A 24,940-nucleotide genomic window follows, 5' to 3' on the forward strand; every position below is an offset into this window, starting at 1 on the left:
GGGAGGGGGTATTACCTCTGTATACTGCATTAGTGAGAATATTACTCAGATAATTGTGTCTAATTCTGATGTCCACAATTCAAGAAGAATTTGATCAATTGGAAAGGGTTCAGTAAAAAGGTTTAACAATGATTTATGGTCTGGAAAGCCTACCTTATAGTGACAGACAAAGAAGCTCATTCTGTTTAGTTCATCCAAAAGAAAGTTACTTAAACACGGGAAAGAGATTTCTGATAGGCGGCTCTTTAATTTAGCAGAAAAAAGAAATAATGAGAACCAATAATTGGAAGTTGAAGATCGACAAATTCAGAATAGAAATAAGGTGCACATTATTAAAGTGAGGGTAAGTAAACATTGGAACAATTTACGTAGGAACGTATGGATTCTCCATCACTTGAAGTCTTAAAATCAGAATTGAATGTCTTTATCAAAGTAATGATATAGCACAAATAGAAGTTATGGTCTTTGATGCAGAAATTACTGGGTGAGGTTCTTTGTGCTGTGTTATGCAGGAGGTCAGACTAGATGATCAAAATCATTCCATTCTAACCTTAAATATTTATATTTCTGTAAATCTTAATGAAAAGTTATATAATGTGCTGTAGGTATTTCATTTTGGGCATATGGGCTTTTGTGTTTGGTTGGAAAAACATTAATTCTATTAAACCAACTGTAAAACAATGGTACTTACATAAAAATTAATAATTAGTCAATTCTGTCTCCACTTGAGGTAAATATTGAGATGTATTGTCCGAGGAAGTGACTCTTCGTGGAGGCAAAATTATAGACAATATTTTAATAACATGAAGGATAGAAACTATGGATGTTTATTGCCATATGAAATCCATATTTGTATATTTACATACCTTCTGAATGTTATCCTCAGAAATAATTGGGAATTTCATCATTATGACCATTAATTTCAGAAGCGTAACTGCTTTTCCAGTAAAAGTTACCTTCTGAGAGGGAGAAGAATTTATCAGTCCAGGAGTAAGAGGTTGGGGTTGGGGAGAAACTATTCCCTTCTTGGATGAACTGGAGTAGTATACACTGAATAAAAGTATAACTAATTAGCATACCTTAATTTGCATATATGATGTGATTGGTTGACATTGCTCTGTAACTCCCTATCATTCACCTCTGAAGACACTACAATAAAATAATAAGATGGATAGTTAGGGCAGGGCTAAATTATGGAGAATTTTTTTTTTCAGATGTGGTGGAACAGGGGAATTCAATAGAGGGCCAGAGAAGGGTGAGGTGGTGAGATAGATGATCCAGGAAGAGGTTTTTAGTAGCAGCATTTTAAATGGACATGAGCTGTGCAAGGTTGTGTGCGTTTCCAGTTACTGATACAGCACACTTTAAATAGTATACCTTGACCTTTTTTATTTGTTTAAAAAACGTTAACAAAACATGAAGGTTTCTTGTTCAACTTTTGATGTTTAAAAGCTTTTTTCAGCAAGGGAGAAATTGACTCACTGTACAGGAGAAGCAGCAAAAATGCCTATACAAAAGTGCTGCCAAATGCACAAACTAAAAAAACAGAGAAAATATTTTTCTCTAATCTTTCATTTAGAGTAATAAATAGGTGTTTCTTGTAATTAATAAGTACAAAATTTACAGAGAAAGGTGATTTTCAAGTCGATGTGTGTCCCTTTAAGTACTTCTGTTGAGAGTTAGAATCAGAAGATACAAGATAAGAATAAGGAAAGAAAAAAACAATATTTTTCATTAACTCTAATGTGAAACGACAAGCCCCTGAAAGAGGAGGGGATTTGGCTAGCAAACCGAGAACAGAACTGTCTACACAATTAAAAAATGCAGTAAACACTTTGGGCCAGTTCCCCAACTGATGTAAACTGTATAAAACTCTATATAAATACAGTTAAAGTGCTTTTAGTAAATTAAAACTATTATCTCTCTTTAACTACAGCTATATGTTTAACAGCAGTTTTACAGCTACCCTCTCGACTAGATTAGCTTCAGAAACCTGCTCTTATGTATATATTCTGTAACACAGAGAAACATTTTCTCAACTCATATCCTTTCGATCTTCAGGAAGTTGAGTATCAACAGTTTAGTGGTTTAAGACCTAGACTGGGATTCTGGAATTTTGGATTCCATTGCCATCTCAGCTACAGATCTGCTGAGTGTCCTTGGGCAAGTCACTCTTTCTATGCCTCAGTTCCCTCTGTAGAATGAGGATAATAATATTAATTTTCTCCTACACTTTCCTTTCCTTTTCTATTTTAATTAAGGGCTTTAGGGCATGGATTGTCTGTTACAATCTGTTTGTACAGTGACTAGGATAGAAGTTGGATCTCAAAGAACTATTGTAATGTAAATAATAAAGTCTCTATCCTAAATTTAGGTTCTTCATAGGATCCTTGTGTAACCCATAGCTTCTCAACATGACTGCCCATTCTAGAGGCTGGATCATGTAGGAGAGAATAGGATTTTTAAGGTGTTGAGCAACAAGTAATTTTATCCCCAAAACTACTAACAATGTACAATGTAGAACAAGAAATGGCAGGCCAAATCATAAGGATTCTCTCTTTAATGCCAATAAAATATGATTCCAGGGATATGATTCCAATTATATTAGTCACATAGTTTTCTTCTCACCATGTTTTTAGGGGACTTCAGAATTAAATACAAGCAAAGAATTGTGAAGCAAAGAAATGAGCTGGGTGAAACCTTGTTATGGGTCAAGTTAAAACCTCGCTGAGATTGTTGGGTGTGAATGCACCCTTCAATTAATGTAACTGTAAGGGTATATTAATTACAAGCTCCCACCTAAGACAAAAGGGGTTGTGAACCTTCCCAGGTGTTTGGAGTAAGTGTGCAAAGGGCTTTTGCTAAGTTGTGTGTGTGTGGAGGGGAGGGGAGAGGAGGGAAGGGAAGAAGAGGGGAGAACAGACAGAACACAGAGAGGCAGAGGCACAAAGTAATAAAGCCAAATTTTAGCTAGTGAGCACAGTGTGACCCTGGGAAAAACTAGAAGGATCTTTTGGCTCTGTTGGCTAAAGAGATCTGGGGCTGTTTGCTATGAAACTGCTCCATTTGTTCTTGGTTCCTTCTGAGTTCAGAGAAGCAGGACTTTTTACATTCCTTGTAAATTAATTAGATTTTATCAAAGGAATACCTGACTCTCGCCAATTTCTCCTCCTAACTAGAATATCCCTAGGACCCCAAACATTTACTAGACACATGAGTCAAAAAGGGGCAACAATATTCATATTTATTAACCATGAACATTTTATTAATAAAGAAAGAGAATGAAAAACAAAACAAAACACAAGCAGTAAACAGTGGTTACTTCAGTTACAATCTTTTCGGTATGGCTTTCTGTGAAGAGTTTTCAATAGAGATTATAAGTTGGAGGATGGCTCCACCATGGTGGGTTCACACTTCTGCAGGTATATGAGGACCAAATTATATTATTTCCCAAATCAGCAGTCAGCCTGTGTTAATGTATCATAGATAAGCAAAACAGTTTATAAATGGGGTAAAGATAAGGGATTGTACTAGGTCCCATGAAACTGCTGAAAATATTTCTCAGTTACTTAAAAGAAGTCATTCAAGATCTCTGCAGTTGAAATAGCAGTTTCTATAACCCACCACCTCACTTCAGTGAACAGTCTTTGAGACAGGCATACTAATGAATAATAAGAATCTTAAATTCAAAATAAATCTAGTGTTCCTCTTTGTTCACCAAGATTAGCGTATATCACCGCCAGAGAGATGGATCTTGTCTTTCTGATTTTGATGCGGAAGTTGCTTAACCATTTTCAGATAATTAATTAATTCCCACATTAATATTAATATTTTTGTACTCAGATGGGTTTTTATATTCGTAACAGCTATGTTAACATCATTTAATTCCATATCGGTGTAAAATCATTCTATTCACATAGCAGTAGTATCAGAAAGTTATTATGTTAGATGTATAGCTGATAAAAAAATGGAATTTCTGTCCCAAGAGAAATTCTGATATGTCAACATTTGTTTTCATCCCAAAGGAGAGTGAAAAGGTATTAAGCATTGTGGGTGAGGTTTTCAAAGGCAACTATCTCCTCTAGATACCTTTGAAAAGATTTCTGTTTTCTCTAAACTAAATTACGTTATAGGTACATGAGTTTAATTTTCTAACTTATTGCTTTTTTTAGAACAATAAACAACTTTTGAGATATTAGCAAGGAGTATGATTTAATGCAGCCGTTCTCAAACTTTAGCACCCTGAGGAAACCCATTTTGATTTAAATTTTTTCACGGACCCCCAAGCCGGCTTTTAATTTTCCCCAGGGATGCTCAACCTCTGCTCAGCCCCAGGCCAACTCGCACTTTTCCCCTTCCCCGCAAGGCCCCACCACTGCCCCACCTCCTCCCACCCCGACTCCACACCTGCCCCGCCTCATCCCTGCCTCTTTTCACCTCCTCTCCTGAGTGCACCCCTTCCCCATTTCCGCCCCACCCTCCCAGCGCTGCCTGCACGCCAGTGAACAGCTGTTCCACAGCATGTAGGAGGCACTGGGAGGAGGGGGAGGAGTTGATCAGCAGAGCTGGAGGCCCTGGACATGACTCATGGACCCCTTGGATTATCTTCGCGGACCCCCAGTGTTCCACGGACCCCAGTTTGAGAACCGCTGATTTATTGGATACAACAGTAGATGGGGAGCCAAGAGACCTGGGATCATGGGTTCAGTTTTTAGGTCTACCGCTCACTGAGTGAATTTTGGTGAATAATTTAAAGAGACGATATCAACCCGAATTTAACCCAGCATTTACATTGTGTAAACATAAGCTTTTATAAACCTATGATCAACAGAATGGTAAGTCCTCATCTGTGTAAAGTTACTTACATGATTCTGAGTTTTCAGGATTGGAACATAAATATTTGCACACACACATTTTTCTTTCGTCAATGAATAAATTATTATAGTGGTTAAAAAGAAGAAAGCTTCTGTCTACTGAATGCTTTCAGCAAATTATCCAGGTAATGATCCAGGACAGGAAGAGATACAAATAGTTTATGGTAATTTAGGGACAAATCTTCAAAAACAGCCTCATTTTTCAGATATAATTACAGACTCAGATGACTGAATATAGATATTTAATTTTCCTGGTTTGTAAGTTCAAATGATATTGCATATGAGGTTGCATTGTGCACATTGTTTTGTGCTAGAGATGCTGAAATTAAAATCTCACATCCAAACACTTTTAAACTTTAAGAGAGTTCAGATCCTGATCCACATTTGTTGATTGTCCCCATCTTGGGCTTTTTAAAAATTCAAAATAGGTGTCACTTTCTTTATACTGTTGAGATAGTGACTGTTGGTTTCATAAAAATAGAGCAAAACACAGTGCAAGTCATATGCCCAGACCATTGTTTTCTGTAGTGTGGCAAAGGAATTGATGGAGAATGTATGAAGACTGTAGGTTCACACAAGTGCTATTTTACAGGACAACAATAATATGTGTTACATATTTCACCCATATATCTCATTGTTTGTTTTAGAGTGGTGGCTCAGTGTTATCTCTGTTTTCATGAAGGTTAAGTGACTTGCCTACGACACACAGTTTATTGCTCAAATCCAAATTGGTGTATATAGAGTTTATAAAGTCACCCTCACTATAGCGGATTTATAACCCATATTTGCACTGTCTCTTATATATCAGTGGTTGCTCTAGTTCCGCCACCCAGTCTTGTAAAGCAAAATGACATTTTATAGTTTATTCTTTTTTTCATGTATCTTTCTTAAAGATTCTTTTAATTTTTTTTCCCAGGGAGAACAATTTTAACTGAAGGAAAAAAGGTTGCCGTGCTGTCATTGATCAAACTCTTTTTAGGCCACCTGCCTTAGCATGAACAACTGCTGTGTCATACTTGTGTTCAACTTCAGGTCCAAAGACCACACCACCTAGACTTACATGTCCTTTAAATTGAAACTTTTTAGTGTTGTTCATTAACAAAGGGGAAAGGTGACCTTATTATTTTTCTTCATTTTTATGTTTGTTGTTGTTGTTGTGGGACTGGAGATAATTGGCACACTTCCTAAAGGTCTCCAAAGACCAATTAACAACAGGGAGCCATGCACTGAGTCAGCCTGTGTTTCAATTAAATGTCTGCTCCAGGAGGAGCTAAGCTGAAGCATAGCCTTTGAACACCACTTAACATTATTGATACAGCTGAGTGCACTGTGGAGGACCAAGGCTCTTGTTTCATGACAGATGGACTAATGCACCAGCAATTAATATATTTTCATGACTTTTTAAATCTCTCTGACCTTTTACATTTCTCTGACTGGATTAGTAGGGATGAACTTAATTAGGCAGAAAGGAAAGTTTGAAGGCAACATTTACATTTGTATCTTATCTTTTTACACATAAGGAATCTACATCAGGATTTTATGTAAAAACATTATGTTAAAATATTAAATTTACACATTACTAGGTCATGTGGCGTGGCCGTGTTCAATCAACTAGGGAAGCAGTGATATTACGTAGATTATGAACTTTCTGGGGTAAGGGTTGTCTTTTTGTCAGATGTTTGCAAGGTGCCTACCACTGTGAGATCTTGACCCATGACAGGGGCTCCTACGTGCTAACTCAATAAAAAATAAATTAGTTAATTAATAACAGTAATTAATATTCAAGGCCAAGGTGCAAGATTACATAAAAGTCACTTAATTTTGTATTGTTATTGCTACATTTCTAGGATCTCTTTCTATCTATCTATCTAGGAAAAATCTAGCATAAATATGTGATAATGCTGAAAATACCTCCTTGCGAAGTTCCAATGTATCTGCAAAAAATATAACATGCAACAGTTGTTTAACCCTCATAAAATTAGTAATAATTAAGGAAAATGGACTCCACATAACATTGTTGTTAAATATCATTGTTACAAAAGTTGTACATTGGCCAAATCAAGACATTTGGAAATTTGCCTCTTCCAGGTCCCCATTTGATTTGGGTGACTACTTTATCTTCTTCCAGAAAAGTCATTCATACCAAATGAAAATAAGAAATTGTTATGAACAGAATATACCTCTTCCAGAAGCCAATGGTCAAGTTTGACACACTGTATTCTGGATTCCTGAACTACATTTTATTTTTAGGCTCCCAATAGAAGAAGTTGCTTGATTCTCTAAGATGAGGAAAACCTACAAGTCTAATGGGAACTGTGCTCAGCATTTGTGAAAAATCTGAGCTCTTCTTTAAATATCTACAAACATAGGTGCCAACTCTGTGGGTTCTCCAAGGCTGGAGCACCCACGGAAAAAAATAGAGGATGATTAGTATCCACTGGCATCCAGCTCCTCTCCTCCCCCCGAGCGCCTCCCGCCCACTGGTGACCCCACCGATCAATTCCTCCCCCTCCCTCCCAGTGCCTTCCCTCTGCCACAATCAGCTATTCCGCAGTGTGCAGGAGGCACTGGGGGGCGGGAGGGGGAGGAGCAGGGCCGGGGCGCATTTGCGGGAGGAGGCAGAACAGGGAAGGAAGAGGCGGGGCAGGGGTGGTGTGGGGGCAGGAAGAGGCAGAGCGCGGGCGGGGGGCCTAGAGGGAAGGAGTTGAGTGGGGGAGGTGCCTGGGGCTGAGCAGGAGTTGAGCACCCTCAGGGAAAGGAAGAAGCCAGCACTTGTGTCTACAAATGTATGAGAGAGTGTTTAGAAGGCACTCGTGACAATTAGACACTTAACTCTCACTGAAATGTCATGGGAATTAGGTGCCCGATTTATATTTGTGCCTTTTAAAATCTCCCTCTAAATGCTTCATTTTAGACACCTTATTTTGTAATTTTGGTTGATCTTCTTTGCCCTCTCAGACCAGAATTATTCATTCTTTTTTTTTAAGTAAAGCAAAATATAGAACCAATTGACCATTGCATTTCATTTTACATAGAGTATATAGAACATTTTAACCTATGGTTAAAATAACATAACCTTTTTTTCAAATTATATCCAAAGTTATACCACCCAAATTGCAAACTCATCTGAAACATGGAATGCCATGAAACAGGAAAAATTATAAATACAATTTCTGCTATTTATGGACAACAGAAATGTTGTCAGATATTTTTAAGCATACATTTGTATTTCAAGATCATTAATGATAAACCTAAAATCCCTTTCCAGTGCCTTTTGTGTCATTTGTTAACATCAAAGCTTTAAATTAGTTTAAATTAACTCCATTAATATCGGAGTTTGCTAATATATTCTTGACACTGGATTACTACAGTGAGACACATGAATGACTAGAAACAGTGAAGTGAGAGTCACAAAATACTATAATTGTAGGTATTGTGCCACAAAATATTAATTAAGGTCATTATTTTGTATTACGCACATTTCTAAAGCACCCTGCTCTTGCAGATCAAGATAATACTGATTCCTATGTGTGTGAAAAGTCTTGGACATGTTAAATCATGCAGCCTTGCTAGAGGATTAAATTCAGCTCTCTATAAGGGGGTATAGGACTGAATGTGACCCAAAGATTTCAGGGGGAGCAGGTCAGAAAAAAAATCAAAAGAAATATTTGTTCGCTGAAATTTTCTGATTCATCGAAATTGAAATGTGCCATGAAGGCGGTTTGATTTTGATAAAGTTCCAGCAGAACCCAGGCACGTTTCCACCATAAATCTACCTGAATCCCTGCCAGTCCTAAGAGTCCTGGCTTCCAGCCTCATGGCTCCTGAGCAGCCCAAGCTTTCAGGGCTCCCAGAATCCACAGTTCTGAAGTAGTCTGCCTGGCAGACCATCTCAGATTCAGGGACTCCAAGGCTTCTCAGTTCTGTGGTCCAGGACATCCCATGGGGTGGTCTGTTTCAGAGCCAGTACTCCATTTCTTTTCATGGAGAATTTCCAGATTTTTATTTTTGATCAAAATCAGAACAAAAGCAAATCTGAAAATATCGAAATCCTCTGTGAAATGGAATAACCTTTCTCTGCCTTCTTATTTGGTGAATAAACCAAGGTGGCTTAGGTAATTTCTTTTGTTGGACCAATTTCTGTTGGTGAGAGAGACAAAATTTTAAGCTTACACAGAATTGTTCTTCATGTCTGGGAAATGGACTCAGTGAATCACAGCTAAATACAAGGTGGAACAGATTGTTCAGCATAAGTAGTTAACACACACGTCAAGGGGCCATTCAAGGAGAAGTAGCCAGTTAATGCCTCTCAAGTCACCAGGGAAAAGCAGAAAAAAAAGGGGGAAGGGGTTACTGGGTTATAGATTGTTGTAATAAGCCATAAATCCAGGGTCTCTATTCAGTACAGGGCCGACCCTAGCTATTTTGGTGCCCTATACAGTCCCCCACGAGCGGACTGTGTGGGGCCCCAGACCTCCACGGGAAGAGCAGGGGGAGGGGGCCTGGCCCCAGGTTTCCACGGGGGACAGGGGGTGGCCACTTCCTGTGGGAAGTGGAGTGACCCAGCCTCAGCCTGCTCCGCTCCCCTGGCTCCCAGCCGCGCCACCGGCGAGTGCTGGGGGGGGGTGATTCCCCCCACCCCCCAAGCCTGGGAGCCAGGGGAGCAGAGCAGGCTGAGGCTGAGTCACTCCACTTCCCACAGGAAGTGGCTAGGCCCCCTCACGTCCCCCATGGAGGCCTGAGGCCAGCCCCACCCCATCCCACGGAGGCCTGAGGCCCCACACAGCTCCCCCCCCCCCGCAGAGGCCTGGGGCCCCAGGCTGCTCTGCTCCCCTGGCTCCCAGGCTTGGGGGGAGGGGGGAACTGCCCCCCAGCACTCGCCGGCAGCATGGCTGGGAACCAGGGGAGTGGAGCAGGCTGGGACCAGGTTGCTCCGCTTACCACGCGGTGAGTGCAGGGTCGGGCCTGGCTGCAGTCTTCAGCGGAGTGGGGGTGGGGCTGGGGCGGAGCAGGGTCAGGAAGAGGCGGGGTGGGGCAGAGCAGGGGCGGGAGCCTGGGGAAGAGCTGGAGCAAGGGCTGGAGTAGCACGCAGCTGCGTAGGGCACCAGGTGCGTGTTTTGCGTATGGGTAAGGACAGCCCTGATTCAGTACATATTTTTTATTGTCTAACAAAGCTATGAATTTAAGATCCCAGGCTCGTCTTTTTGAAGGTGTCATGTAGGTTTCATTTGAAGGTGAGGACTGAAAGGTCGGATATAGAGTGACCATTTTGTGAGATGGGATCCCATGGGAGATGTGTTGTTTTTGTCTTTTATCAAATTTCTATGTGAGTTCATTCGTATTTGGTAACATTTTACATCTTCTTTATAGAAATATAAAAATGAGTGTACAAGTTGCAATGCAGTGGAGAAGCAGATGCTTTATCTGTATGCAGGAAGATGTTAATACCAATTTCCCCAAGTTTTAACTTGAAATCAACATGAAAAACAAAATAGGTGACATGTATTATTAAAAATGAGTAAATCTGATCTCTGTATAATAAAAAATATATAGCCATCCATCAATTTTGGAATATATTTTATATCAACATTTAATAATGAAATTGACCTATCAAATATAGTTGTCTTAATACCAGAACTTTTTAAACTGTTAGTGATTTACCAGTACAATAGACGAGTGTGAGGATTCTCCAGTTTAAAAACTCTTTTGTGCGTAGTCAACAAGGAAGTGCCAGATTAGCTGACAAACATTCATGAAAACTTGGATTATACCTGTTTTCAATGGTGACATTATTGAAAAAGTTTCTTTTTAACTAAAGGCTCAAATGTGCTTCTGAAGCAACTCAGTAGGAAGCAAAGTATATTTAATATGACCTTAACGTAGCACATCCTGGAAAATGTCTTGAATTTGTAGAATTGATATAATTAACATTGCTTATATTAGCTAAACATTATTCACTGTGCATATCATAGATGGAAGAGACTGCCAGTAATACCCTTAATTAGTCTGGCTAACATTATGTCTCTCTTGTTGCCTTGCTTTAAAAACAAAACAAAAAGAAAAAGAGTGAGAATGATGCTTCACACAGTTGAGCCAGATTAGACAATCACTGATGTAAACTGTCGTTATTATAAACTGACTTTGCACTCTCCTAGTATAATTGATCTCACTTAGAAATTTCTCAGCTGTTTTCTAAGATTAAATTTATGGACTGTTGTTCTAACAGATTTTCATCAAGCCAACACTTCCTGCATATACTGTACTTGAAATCTTTGGTCTCTTTTTTCCTCCAACCTCCATTTCACCAGAAACTTATCTATACACATAAAAAATCTGGTGAGAATTCTCCAGACAAAGTTGGTTCTCATAGGTGCCAGAGAATGGGGGAGGAGGGCATTGCCTTGCCCCTCCCACTTTTTAAAGAGGTGGGGGGCATGACATCCACTTCTGAGAACTTGACCTTGGCCAGGGAGCAACGTGCCACATCTTGGCCCTTGACTGGAATTGTGTAGCATAATAGCAGAGCCCCATCTGTACTGACATGATGGAGTCATGACTAGGCCAAATTTCAGTGCGTGGCATTGCAACCTGGCACACAGGTTTGTAACACTGCTGGAATTTGTCCCATTTTGGTTGCTTCCCCCCCCCCCCACACACACACTTCTGCAGTCCTTCTTTGGGAGGAGGAGAAGGGGAGAGATCATTGCCTGATCTTGCAAAAACAGCAAAAAAGTTTAGACTGGGAATGGGAAACGTCAGAAAGGACTGGATGCAAACATCCGTTCAGGAAGCTCTAAAGAAAATTTGAAAGATGACATGAAGTTATGGTCTTAATACAAGAAGTAATGGGCTTAATCTGAAGCAAGGGAGATTAGTTTAAATATTAGTAAAACATTTCTAACTATGGGTAGGTAAGTTCTGGAATAGGTTCCAAGGGAGTCTGTAGAATCCCCATCACTGGACGTTTTTAAGAACAGCTTGGACAAGCACCTGTCAGGGTTGGTCTAGGTTTACTTGGTCCAGCCTCAGCACAGGAAGCTGGACTTGATGACAGCTTGAGGTGCCTCCCAGCCCTATGTTTCGATGATCTGAACATCTATTATAATTTGACCAATTGGGGCCTGATAGTGCAAAGTCCTGAGTACTCAGTCCCACTGATTGCAAGAAAAGTGGAGGGTGCTCACTATCTTGCTGGATCATGCCCTTGAACACCTGGAAAACCATGGGATTGAAAAAAATCTAGAGAAAGTTTTATAGGATGGTTGAAGTAAGTACAGTCTGTTCCACAGATGTATATTGGGCCCTCTCACCTCTCTGGTTGCCCGTCTGGTCCATTCAAAATTAGTAATGGAAACTCGACTAAGATCAAAAGACTACTAGGAATCTTCCTCAATATGGTTGCTGCCAAATTTTAAGCATGACCAGTTGCAGGCTGAGCCATCAGAGAGAATGCTCTGAAATTTGTGTCTGCAGTTAGAAAAATGAGATGTATTGTAAGTGAGTGAGGGTGGTTCATCCTCCTCAAACTCATCATCCAGGGAACCCCTTAAATCTACAGGTTTTTCTCTCCTTGACAAAATGTTTCTCTTTAATGTCTCCTTTTCTAAAGAGGTCCATTTGCCACAGGTCTGGGGTAACTGCAGCTTTGTCCTTGAGCAGACCACAGAGTGGGTCAAACTTTGTCCCACTCTGTGGTCTGCTCAAAGAATGCCCTCCCGGGTCTCAGGCCTTTAGCTGTCATCTGTCTGAGCAGGGACTTTGTGTCTCTCTGCTTCTAAACGAGGGGATTAGGCTTGCTGCCCCCTTGCACTTCACTGTTTTATCCCGGGAGGTCTGACTAAAATCCTGCCCTGTGCTTTGCTTTCTCTCCAAGGGCTATGTGCTCTGTATGCCAGTGGCTACAAGTAACTACACAGCACTTTCGAAGCAGAGTACCTTTAGTTTAGGATAAAAAGATTTATAGAGAAAACCCATAAAATAATAAAAGGATCTAAACTCATATTTAAGTTTACCAGAGTGCCACCCCATCAGTCATCATGGGAGTCCCTGAAAGGTTCCAAAGCCTTTCAAACCCTTCTCTAAGGGGTTGTCTCTCTTGCTTTCATCAAGTCAGTTTGTAGCCAAAGAAGCAGCCTCTTAAGTTATTTCAAACTCAGCCTTCATACCTCAACCCCCCTTTTTACCCAGCTACCTGAAACAGGTGAAGCTAGTCATTGCTGTTTCCCCAGGGGTTAAGAGTTCAAAGGCTGGGCATCTGCATAACCAGATTTGTATTTTGCACTAATCACCTCCTAATGATTCCAGATTTTACAATGAACCCACTCAGTCAGTAAGGAACTCAAAGATACATATAACAAATGACACTAAGGTCTATGAATAAGGGCCAGTTATCATCTGGCCCATTGTAGTGTAATAGTCTTGAAGTTTTTCATGCTTTCAAGGCTGGCTCTCCCCCACAGATGACATTCATAATGTTAAACACAATAGCCTCAAGATATGCCTACGATTGCCATATCTGTCATGCCACTAAGCTGGTATTTTTGGATATCATCAATATAGTCTTATCCCATATGCGTAGCTTTTTCACTTATTTAAAGCACCTTTCTGATTCTCCCAGGTTGCCTCCATTAACAGAGCTTTTCTGACTCAGTTAATCTCTGTTTTGCCCTTCAGCACACTTAGATAAGGTGTCTGTAAATGGGAACAAATTTTTAGAGTTTGTCTTTCAAATTGTCTTTGTGTACAGTTTCTATTAACCTCCAGAGATTACCTTGTTCACCTGTAAGTCTGTCATCTACTTTCTATAAAGGTACTTGTCATCTTGGGCTCAATTGTCCTTGACTTTACTTTTATCTTTCATAGTGGTTACTTTATGGGCAGTGGGAAATCCAACCGTTTTACCCTTCATCCATTCTTTACCCTTTGTGATTACTGAATTGAAGTAGTCAGTTTCTACTATATACTAAATAAATATACTGTTAGTCAAAGATATCAGATTAACAGCACTAGAGTCTGAAGTGCTTTGGTTCTCAAACCCATGTCCCGCACACCATTTGCAATCCAATCAGCACACAGCTGCAGACCCGGGGACAACCTCAGGGCCATACAGGAGTGGGGATGCGGACCACATAACACATAGAGAGCTGCATATGCGGCCCATCATGATAAATTGGTTGACAACCACTAATCCAGGGAACAATTATGGCACAGGCATGTTAAGTGAAAATTTCCTATCGTGCCCCACCAATAAGCTTCCCCTTTCACCTGGATGTATTATATCTGCAGGACAGAGAGGTCCATGTTTAAAGACATGTCCCCAGTTCTCAGACTTCTATCCAAAATGGCAAGTTCTTATGGTGGTTTTGTGGTGCCTGGGAGTTTTGTATGGGTTTGTGTGTGCATATTTGGAAACTTGTAGAGCGCAGCAGCAGGGTCCATATGGACTGTTAGCAGGTGGCACACTATTATGCTGTAGATTTATACCCCAGCTTGCCATGCACGAATGCTTCATCTAGACAAGCCCCATGTGTGTTTTTAGGTCTGAAGGGGAGTTAAATGATTGATACCTAAAGCAGGAATGCCATCCAAAACTGAGTGCAACTCCAGATGGAGTGCATCACTCCCTGCCAACCTTTAATCAGATCTTATGTTTCTGTACTAAGTTTCAGACCTTTTCAGAGGACATTTCACTTATAGAGGTCACTGGTAGCTGAGTAACAAAGTGTGTGTCAAAAACAGAGATAAGTTTACTTACAAAATATTACTGTGGGACAAATAGATACTAGTTTCTAAACAGTACTGAGCAGACTACAGAACAGAAGAGAAATCTGAAGAGCCCTGTTTTTTAAAATGTTACCACTCTCATATCATTTTGTTAAGCCACACTTGTTTTGAGCTTTAAAAATTTCAAGCCTAATATAAGCTCAAATATTCAAAAGCTACATTTGTTCAAAGCTTACAGATGGTCTTTTGTGTTATCTCTGGGTTCTGTATAATTATGTGTGACACTGTGTTTCACTGGGAGGTGTTGCAGCGTACAGATAAATTATAATTGAAATGTTCCAGGGGACTTTCCTTAACAGTTATTATCAGCAAATTCTTAGGCTACTCACTAGAACCTCTAGGGCAAAGATTAAGTTCTTGGGCATTAGCGTCTACCTGTTGCTGCAATATTTTCAGCATGGGAAAATCTGTCCTACTAGGTTAAAAGAAATGACTGAAGACTTTTCCTTTTCTCCCTTGTAGAAAAGTCTCATAAAATTTATTAGAAAAAATATGCTTTAAATTTTTCAAAATACTCTATACAATGTAATAGAAAATTATCCCTCCTTACTAATTGTAAAGGATGGTTCAAAAACCTATACAAAAAAAGGATAATTATTTAATTCAGTACATTTGAGTAATTTCTATGGAACCATTTCATCTATATTAAATTGTATGCGTCTTTTCCGAAAGGGAATAGCTGATACTGTCAGATTTACTTCTAGTAGAAGTAGAATTTCCTTTCCTCCTCGCACTATAAGTAAAGTAAACTAGTATGCTAATTAGTGGTTACCCCATCTGAATGGAGTACCTACCTGCTTTCCTTCCTGGAGAAAGGGTGAAAGGGTTAAATGCACTAGTGCAGGCTGTGCGGATGGTTGGAGAGGACTGTGTGAAATTTCTTATGGATAAGGCATGAACACCTGAGGATTGAAACAAAAAGGAAGAGAACTAGCTTGAGTTATTTATTCTCCCAGATTTGAAACCTCTTTTCTCAGAAATGTATTTTTCTGTTGAATAAATAACCAATTCCCAAAGGGCTCTGTGCCGACAGTGGAGTCTTATTAATCATAATATAAAGGATACGGAGGATCTCTTTTAAGCAAGCAAAACACCATACAGTATATAAGAAGGAAGGGGTAGGGAAAGGCAATGTTCCACGCAATCTCTTAGAAAGAAAGAAAGAAAGAAAGAAAGAAAAATGCAGTGTCTTGCTTAAAGCCCTAGTAGACTATTTTAAAGTTTCATATCTCAGGATGCATGAGATGAATAGACAGTAAAATATCCAACTCTTTACTTTTACTGTTGCTTGGTTATTTCTCTTTTACTACAAAGCACATATAACCACTGTGTTGTAACCATGTAATTATCTGGTAACTATTAATCATTTGTCTAAATACTTAATTACTAGAGCCAGTAACAAGAGGACAATTAGATGACAGCTTCTGCTTTCCAAACCAGAAGGCTGGAATGAAATGTGAACACTGTTCGGAGCCTATTTGTCAGCCCCTACATGTACATCATTCTCACGGACACTAATAGGAGTTCCTGAATGTAGGGAGAGGAGAATGGGCCTCGTTTTACCATCATTATTTCTAAAGCATCCTCCCAACTTCATGTTTAATTACTCAAGTCTTTTGCTCAGTAAGAAGTAAAATGAAAATAAATATTAGCTAAGTCGTGAGGTTCTTAAGAACTTTCTGGTCAGTTTTTATTTCGACCTTACTAAGGGACACTCCCATTCAAACTGATTCTGATCTCACATGCTGGTTTTACACCAGTGCAATTCCAGTGACTTTCTTGGGGCTACTTCTGGTGTTCACTGAAGTGGGATCAGAATCATCAGGTCCACGGACTGCACTGTCAATATTGGCGTCTTTTATTTTAAAAAAAGATGAAGAGGCATTTCAGTATGGAGATTGGCTCAAATATCTTCACATTTTGTAAACTCATTATTCTTGCAATAACTGTAGTTATTTTGACAGGTTCACTTCAGCAAAATTCCAATGAAAAGGAACAAAAAAATAGTTGATCCTCACTTCTCACCTAGTTCTGTGTAAGTATTATAAACTTATCCAGTTACTTAGTTTGATTTTACAATTGACACAGATCATTACAGTTTAATACAAGAGGGAAATTAAAGCTCATGCCACATTTGTATTGCCCTCTAGCTTAATTGCCCCTTTAGAATGTGAGTCTTCATAAATGAGTACATTGATAATTCATGACATTAATGGAAACATTTCCATATATTCCTGATTTAAAAAAAAAAGACATTAGGATTATTTGCTGTAGAGCTGGTCAAAATCTCAACAAAGTGGATGACATTTTCATGAAACTCCGTTCTGTTCTTTGAATTCTAGTTTGCATTAATACATCAAGGGTCAGACCCTCAGCTGGTGTTAAATTGGCACTGCTCCATTGATTTAGATGATGCTGTGCTGTTTTATACCATCTGAGGATCTGGTCCATAGCATGGGATGGATCCTGGTATAGGCCTGCTGTACCCTGAAGGGCTTAATCTTGCAAACACTGTCCTCTAAAATCTTACTTGCTTAACTTTGTGCACTGTGGGACTAAGAAGTAAATGTGCCAATGTGCCTCAGTGTCTGCTGGAATAGGCCCCAGAAGTGGGGTTGGGGTTTCATGAGATGGGGCTGCTGTTGGAATGTTTATTGTTCGAGTCCCTGCACACCTTTTTTCCTGTGGCAACCTCAGAAAGCTAGTCCACAGTAAGGCGGTGAATCATTTTTTGTAATTAATTCACAACTGAGGCAGTACCAAATGACTGGTGTAAAGAAAATACACTGACTCAAAAATTATCCTGGCAATTTGTGAACACCATTACATATCTAGAAGATAAGGAACCAGAAACACTGAGAACAGTGGATTTCTAAAGCATAGATCTTTCCAAACAAACTTTCTGTTTTTAATTAACTTTTGACAATTATTAGAGGAAGGGAACACAATAAGTGGAACATTTCTAAAAGCTTATGAAGAATTGTTGATTACCTCCGTTCACTTGAGAGATCAAGTCACAGAAGCTAATAACTGTGCACTCATGTTAGATTCCTCAATGGTTTCTGAATGACCACTGCTGCTGTGTGGACAACACTTTTTTTCCCCATCTGTGCTAGGCTAGAAGCTTGGGCCCTTTCTTTGTAAGCTGACCTCACTTAAATTATTCACGCTTTTGTCATCTATTGATTAGGCAATTCTAACTTGTTCTAAGTGCTGCAATTCCTGGAGATAATTCAGAAAATCTCAACGAGTGCAAATGTAATGGCCTACATTCTTATTGGCGCTTAAAACATGTTCTGCATTGCACCAGTGCTCCAAGATCTTCACTGGCTTCCAATTCATTTCCCAGTGTATTTCCAACATATTGATTTTTGCTTAGATGGCCCTAAATGTGTTGAGATCTAATTACCCAGGAGGCCACCTCTCTCCCTGTGTGGCAGCTGAGGCCAGGTAAGGGGCTTCATCTGACAGTTTTCTTGTCCAGTTATGAAGTGGATAATTTAGTTGGGGATTGGTCTGATTTAGTTGGGGATTAGTCCTGCTTTGAGCAGAGGGTTGGATTAGATGACCTCCTGAGGTCCCTTCCAACCCTGATATTCTATGATTCTATGAACTCTTAAAGAGTGATCCTCAGTTTTGGGTTGACAGTCTGGCTGGATTTCAAGTTATGCAGCAAAATTTCTCTGTTTCCCCAGGCTTCCAAAAATGGGGGAAGGTAAGGAGGCCGTAGGTAGTCTTGAAGGAGAGGAGAGGTATTTGACAGTCCTGATGGGTTAACCAGTTAAAATAGTCATATCTTTTTAGTTGTTTGATAATATTACTGTACCTTTTAGCCTTTTAGCTAGGCCTTTTAGCATAAAATAATCATCAAAATTTGATATTGCTTCATGAAAGCTCACTTGAAAATATCCTGTTGCTTGGAATACCACTATCATACGGGCCAAAAAACTGTCTGAAGCACTTTAGAGAAAGGGGAATTATAAATAATGTGCTGTGTAATTGGGGAGAGGAAGTGTCTAGTAGTGTACTGCAAGAACTGTTATTTAATATTTTCACTAGTTATCTGGAAAAAGGAATAATCATCATATCAGTCACATTTACAGATTATACTCAACTGGGTGGAGTTGCCACCACCAGACAGGAGAGGGAAATAGTGACCTAATGACATTAGAAACCTGTATAGAAAACAGAATGAGATTTAACTTGGACAAAAATGCAGCTAATAGATTTGTGGAAAATAATCCAGCATGCAGGTTTTCAGAGGGAGGGAGGAACCCGGAAACTGGTTATACTGTAAAAGAGCTGGCCATTATAGAGAATACAAAACTATACATTAATTTACAATGTGACAAAGCAATAGAGAGGTGAATGCCATGTTGAACTATGTACATAGCATCACCAGTTAACATGGAAATAATAGTTCCTCTGTAGATGGTCCTGGTGTGATCACATCTTGCTATTATAGACCATGTTTGGGCAGAGAGAAGTAATTTACAGTGTCACAACCAGGAATAAAGGACAAGAGGTAAGAAGGGGAAAATGTAGGCTGGATATCAGGGAAAACTTCTTTTACAGACAGGTTTTAAACAAAGGATTTTTCTCTCAAGTTGAGAGATGAAAAGCCCATACTTTGCTATGTTTAAAGAGACTTAACTAAATACTTGCAAATGTGCTGTAGGGACCACTCCCCTGTGATAGAGTCTTTTCCATCTCTAACTCAGATGACTCTGGAAACAGAACATAGTCACAATGTTGTACATATTCAGTTTATATGTTCATTATCTAGCTAGCACCATAAGGGTACAGGCTCTACTCTTGTCCATGCTGTGGGATGGCTAAGCCTTTAGACACGCCTAGTCCTATGCAGGTAGGGATTCCCCTTGCCCACTATGCCACCCAGCCTATCCCTGGAATGTGCTATGCCATTTCCCAGGAGGTAGCGGTGTGGTGAAAAGGATGGCTGGGGGATTGACATAGAGCTGCTCTACTTGGGGGGCAGTTTAATTCCCAAGGTTGTTGCTGCATATGAAGGTCTGACCCAGCCTATTTATAAAACAAGAACCCACATCTGGCCCTTAGAGTATTCAAAGAGTTCTCCAGGTTAAGAAGCAACACATTTTGGTTTGCTCCCTTATTTCTATAAAAGTGTCTCTCTTAGCTACGCTCCTAGCCTCTCCTTTCTACTGTGAATAGTAAGATCCTCTCAGACGGCCATGATTTTTTTTTTAAACAGGTGAACCCTACTCATGCTGCTAAGACCCACACTCAGCATCTGTGTCATGCAGGCTCTGTTTTAAATCCCCTCTCCCATTCTGGGTAGAACAAGGAGTATCCCAAAGACCCTGCCACCCTCACCCCCAATCTCTTCCCTCAGCTAGTCTTATAAAGGGAGTGCATGGCCAGTCCAAATGCTCCTCTAAGAGAGCAGTTAAAAGGCTCCAAAATTTCCCTCAATGGGAAAGCAACTTGAAAATAAACAATAAAAACAGCTAGCAGCCCCAGCCACCTCTCTCCTACATCCCACACATGCAAAGTATGTCCTGAGGGTGATTTCCCAGCACTTGCCTTTATTGTATAAAACAGTTTAATAGCTCAGTCTTTACTTAGCAGCTTTTCAAAGAGTTTCTGCTAGCATGAGGTTCAAGCCATGGCCACAAAACCCATGGAGTAAGTAAGTGCTGCATGCCCTTTTATTCTCCGCACCCCAAGTAGGTGTTTGAAGGGTGTCAGGGAAAAGACCGAGACTTAGCTTCACCCTCATCCCCTTACTGATCAGCGCAGTTTAGCCAGTACAGGTTGTAATCTGATGTTGGTAGGTGGGTAGCAAATAGTTACCTTCTCCAGAACAAGGAGGAAGCAAGAGGAGAACTGTTGTTCAGAGAAGTGTGTGAAAGTCACTCTGCCTCCAGAGGGTACTTCTGGGTTGGTGCTCAGAGCTATGCCGAAAGGCACAATCTACCCCACAGTGAGGTGAAGAAAAAAAGTTTTATAAACTATATTTGGTAGATTGTATTATTCATGTGGCAGTATATGACCATATCCCCACCATGCATAAGCACAAGGAGACAAAAATTAAGGTTATATGTTCTTATAAGGTGCAGGAAATAAGTTTTATTATTAATTATTTGTATTACTGTGGCACGTAGAATCCCAAGTCATGGACTAGGACCCCATCATTCTAGGTACTGTGCAAACATTGAACAAACACAAGAGCTCCTGAAAAGCCTTGCCGCGTTTATTGTTCATTTGTATTAATCTTTCATTTAGCCGTGAAGTAATCTAAGAATTTACATGCAGCATACTCTACCTTTCCTCTGACCATTGCTAAAAGCTGCTAAAATTGTGTCACTTGCACTATTCATATATAAAATACAATTCTCACCCTTAGAACTCAGTACTCTCAAAAGCACTTCATGGGACCCTCAAAGGCATTTCCTCCTTTATATGGGCTTCTTCTGTACAAAATTCCAGCTTTCTACTCTAGTCAAAAAAAGTCTCTAGAATAGTTACATGGGAAAGTAAAGGGTTGGGTTTTTTTTGTTTGTTTTTGAGAGTCCTCAATTTAAAAGGGTTGACAACTTTTGCACAAGTTTGGTTTGTTTGTTTGCAATTGGGCTTAACCTGAAAAATGCCATAATGATTTAGAAAACTATAGGTGACTGAAAACAGTGAGAGAATGAAGAGGCTTAAGCAATTTAACTTAACTTAATGCCAGGCAAGGCGTGTTAGATTATCTTTTGTTCTACTTGTGAATTTTTCCTTTGCTGGACGGAGGTTTATTCCTGTTTTTTGTAACTTTGAAACTAAGCCTATAGGAAGTTCTGCTGTGTTTTTGAATATTTTGTTACCCTGTAAAGTTATTTTCCATCCTGATTTTATAGAGGTGATTTTTACCTTTTTTAAAAATAAAATCCTTCTTTTAAGAACCTGACTGATTTCTCTATTTTCCTAAGACCCAGGGGTTTGGGTCTGTTATCACTTTGTAACCAATTGATTAGGATATTATTCTCAAGCCTCCCCAGGAAAGGGGGTGTAAGAGCTTGGGGGGGGGATATTTTGGGGGATTAAGAACTCCAAGTAGTCTTTTCCCTGATTCTTTGTTAAATCACTTGGTGGTGGCAATGTACCTCCAAGGACAAAGAATTTGGGGAAGTTTTAACCTAAGCTGGTAGAAATAAGCTTAGGGGGTCTTTCATGTGGGTCCCCACATCTGTACCCTTGAGTTCAGAGTGGGGAGGGAACACGGACATAAGCCCACAAAAGCTTATGCTCTAATAAATTTGTTAGTCTCTAAGGTGCCACAAGTACTCCTGTTCTTTTAACTACTGTGGTTATCAGTGCTCCTGCATTTTCTGTGAACTTTTAAATATTTCAGTTGTAAGTGTTCTACGTGAAAAGATCTTGCAATAAAAGACAAAAAATAGGTATACGTAGTGCCTTAGTTCTCACATTTTAGGACATGCTTATTGCCCCCAAGCACCTGGAAGCAAATATCAGAGGAAATCCCTTTTATCTGGATATTTTTAGTATCAGTTGGAAAGCTCATGACTAGAGGTGAGTGAATATTTTTGGACAAATAGTTTATTTGCCAAAAAATACCGTTTATGTCGATTCAATATTATTAAGAAATTTTACAATGACATTTTAAAAATGCCCAGAAACAAAGTGAAGCATGTGATAACTAGTGAGAACACATCATTTGTATGAAGTTTCAGCCAATACATGTGGTGCACATTTTTAAAGAGACTGCAAAAATTCAAGGAGAAGGAACACTCCTGTGGACGGTATAGGGATTGTGCTAAGAGCAAGTGTCCTCTGTTCTATTCTAACAGCTGTCACTGTGTTACATTAATATGGTGTAAAATTTTCAAAGGCTTCTAAATGACTTAGGAGCTTCAGTGCCATTTTGAACGTGATTTAGGCATTTAGGAGCCTAAGTCTCAATGAATGTCAATGGAAGTTGGTTTCTTAAGTCATTATGAAAATGAGACTGAAACTCCTAAGGCATTTAGGCACTTTTGAAAACATTACCCTTTAAATGTATACAGTATTCTCAAAAAACTCAGTTATTATGATGAATGAAAATATAACTATAGTCCCATAGCAAATTAGTGGGAGAGTCAAGATTAAAGTCCCACTCTTGAAAACACTTAAGCGAGTATACAGTTTTGTGGTAGAAATTACTTGTATTATATGTTTGTACAGGGCCTAGCACAGTAGGATGGGTCCAGCCTGGTGAATAACATAGCTGAAGTCGACGTATTTAAATCTACTTACCTTGGTGTCTTCACTGCAGTGTGTTGACGGGGAGATGCTCTCCAGTCAATTCCCCTTGCACTTCTCGTTGAGGAGGAGTTGACACTAGAGCGATTGGCTGTCGATTTATACTAGACACGATAAATAGACCCCCACTGGATCGATCACTGCCTGTGGATCCAGCTGGTAGTGTACACAAACCCTTAGATAGTAATTCCTAAGAGTAAAGTTAAGTAGATAGGTAAGAGTTTGCAGTACTGGGGGCTGTGTCTTTTGAAAAATAAGTCCATAGCTAATCCTTTTTCTCCTTTGAGAGATTTTTAAAAACTCACAAGAATTTTCTAATGAATGGCTTAGAGTTTGCCCTCAAACAATCACGACAAAAATATTTCCCATTACATTTGGTCCAAAAATTGTTTTTATTTAACTTAAGAATAAATGATTTTTTTTTTGGGGGGGGGATTGTGATGAATTTTTGCCCTTCATCAGTTCCTATGTAATGATGGTGAAAGTAACTCATTGACACGAAGAGAGGCAGCTAACAGGAGAGTTTTGGAGGGAGTAGCTGCAGACAAAAATTTTCCTAGTACAAATTCTAGTATTTTCTGTAGTCTAGAATCTCAAGTTAAATAAGTTGAATAAGCCACCCCCTGAGCAATGTAAATAACACCAACCTAAGTGTTGGTATGGACAGCACTATGTTGGCCAGAGAGCTTCTCTGGCCGGCATAGCTACCGCCACTCTTGGAGGTGGTTTTATTATGCCAATGGGGAAGCGGTGCCACTGTAGTGCTTATAGTGTAGATTAGCCTAATAAGAACATAAAACTGCCCTCTAGCTTTTTCCTCTTTGCACTATTAAATTCTTCATTTGCTTATTTCCTATACCACAATAAGTAGATTTAAAACAGTGTGGGAGGGGAAAGGGGCTGAGGTTGAGGGGAAAGGGACTGGGGTTGAGGGAAAAGATACAGGGCCACCAGTGGTGCTGGAACAGTTTTTGGAGTGGGGGTGTGGAGCTGCGCCCCCTTACCTTTGTCCATGCCCCTCACTGCCCCCTGGAGCTGGGGCTGGGAGCATGGTCGTGGCTCCAGGAGTGGGGATGCTGACAGGAATAAGGTGTCAGAGGCTGCGGCCACAGCTGGGGGCAGGTGTGAAGCCCTGGACATAGGGCCAGCTGCCAAGACTCCGCATGTCGGGCCAATGGCTGGGCGGGACCCCACATGCGGGGCTGGCGGCCAGGAGCTTGGGGCCAGCAGCCGAGACCCTGCATTCATGGCCAGCAGCCGGGACTGTGGGGCCAAAAGCGGAGCCCCCAAGTGCAGGAATGGCAGCCGGGCAGGACCCTGGGGCTGGCAGCGGAGCCCCCGTTGCCGGCAGCCAGGCAGGACCCAGGGATGGCGGCGGAGCCCCGGGCAGCAGCGGGACCGGCAGCCGGGACCCTGGGCAGCAGGGGCGTGGGGCCAGCAGCCAGGACACTGTGCACAAAACCTGGGAGTGCTGCAGCACCCCCCACACCCCATTTCCCGCGCCTATGAGTACTCAGTTGCTCAGAATTTTCATTGGAGTAGTTCTGTTAACATTGCTCTGAATTTACACCAAGGGAAATGAGAGCTGACTTTGGTTCTGAGTGCCTCCAGGCGGGGGGGGGGGGGGTCAAGGACACTTGGGCCTAGTGCGCATAACTGCTGCGAGTGCCTCCAGGCCGGGGGGTCAAGGACACTTGGGCCTAGTGTGAGGGGGCTTCATCGACACTCATGGTTTTCCATCCCCTCGAGTTACCTAGTGGCCATGCCCAGTGTTCCCAACAATGGGCTATAATACAGCACCTTCCTTGCTCAGTGACTCCACATGGAAATTGCATAAGCACAGATCCAGTAATACCCACTTTCTTCCTTGAACCAGCTAAGCCAGGACTAGCATGAAGAATACCTGCCACGAACACAGGTGATGTCCCCCCACACACATGTGACCTATTTATAACCATCCCCTAGACAAGTCTACCACAAGAGTTCAGCTCATTTCTAAG

The 24,940-nt window shown here is 40.5% G+C and overlaps 1 protein-coding gene and 1 long non-coding RNA gene across 4 annotated transcripts in view; one reads left to right on the forward strand and one right to left on the reverse strand.

Moving 5' to 3' along the window:
- Window positions 1-24,940, forward strand: part of CDH12 (cadherin 12) — an 822,829-nt gene that overhangs the window by 72,335 nt on the left and 725,554 nt on the right. The gene's annotated exons all lie outside the window — the stretch shown is intronic.
- The window catches only part of LOC141981545 (uncharacterized), a 64,448-nt gene continuing 42,844 nt past the window's right edge, over window positions 3,337-24,940 (reverse strand). Inside the window, exons 3-6 of the long non-coding RNA XR_012637822.1 lie at window positions 22,935-23,130; window positions 15,452-15,559; window positions 6,786-6,808; window positions 3,337-3,416 (exon numbers count right to left, since the gene is read on the reverse strand). This is a non-coding gene — a long non-coding RNA (uncharacterized LOC141981545). The remainder of the gene's footprint in view (window positions 3,417-6,785; window positions 6,809-15,451; window positions 15,560-22,934; window positions 23,131-24,940) is intronic.

This window comes from Natator depressus, chromosome 2 (assembly GCF_965152275.1).
Source record: "Natator depressus isolate rNatDep1 chromosome 2, rNatDep2.hap1, whole genome shotgun sequence".
NCBI classification, from domain to species: domain Eukaryota; kingdom Metazoa; phylum Chordata; order Testudines; family Cheloniidae; genus Natator; species Natator depressus.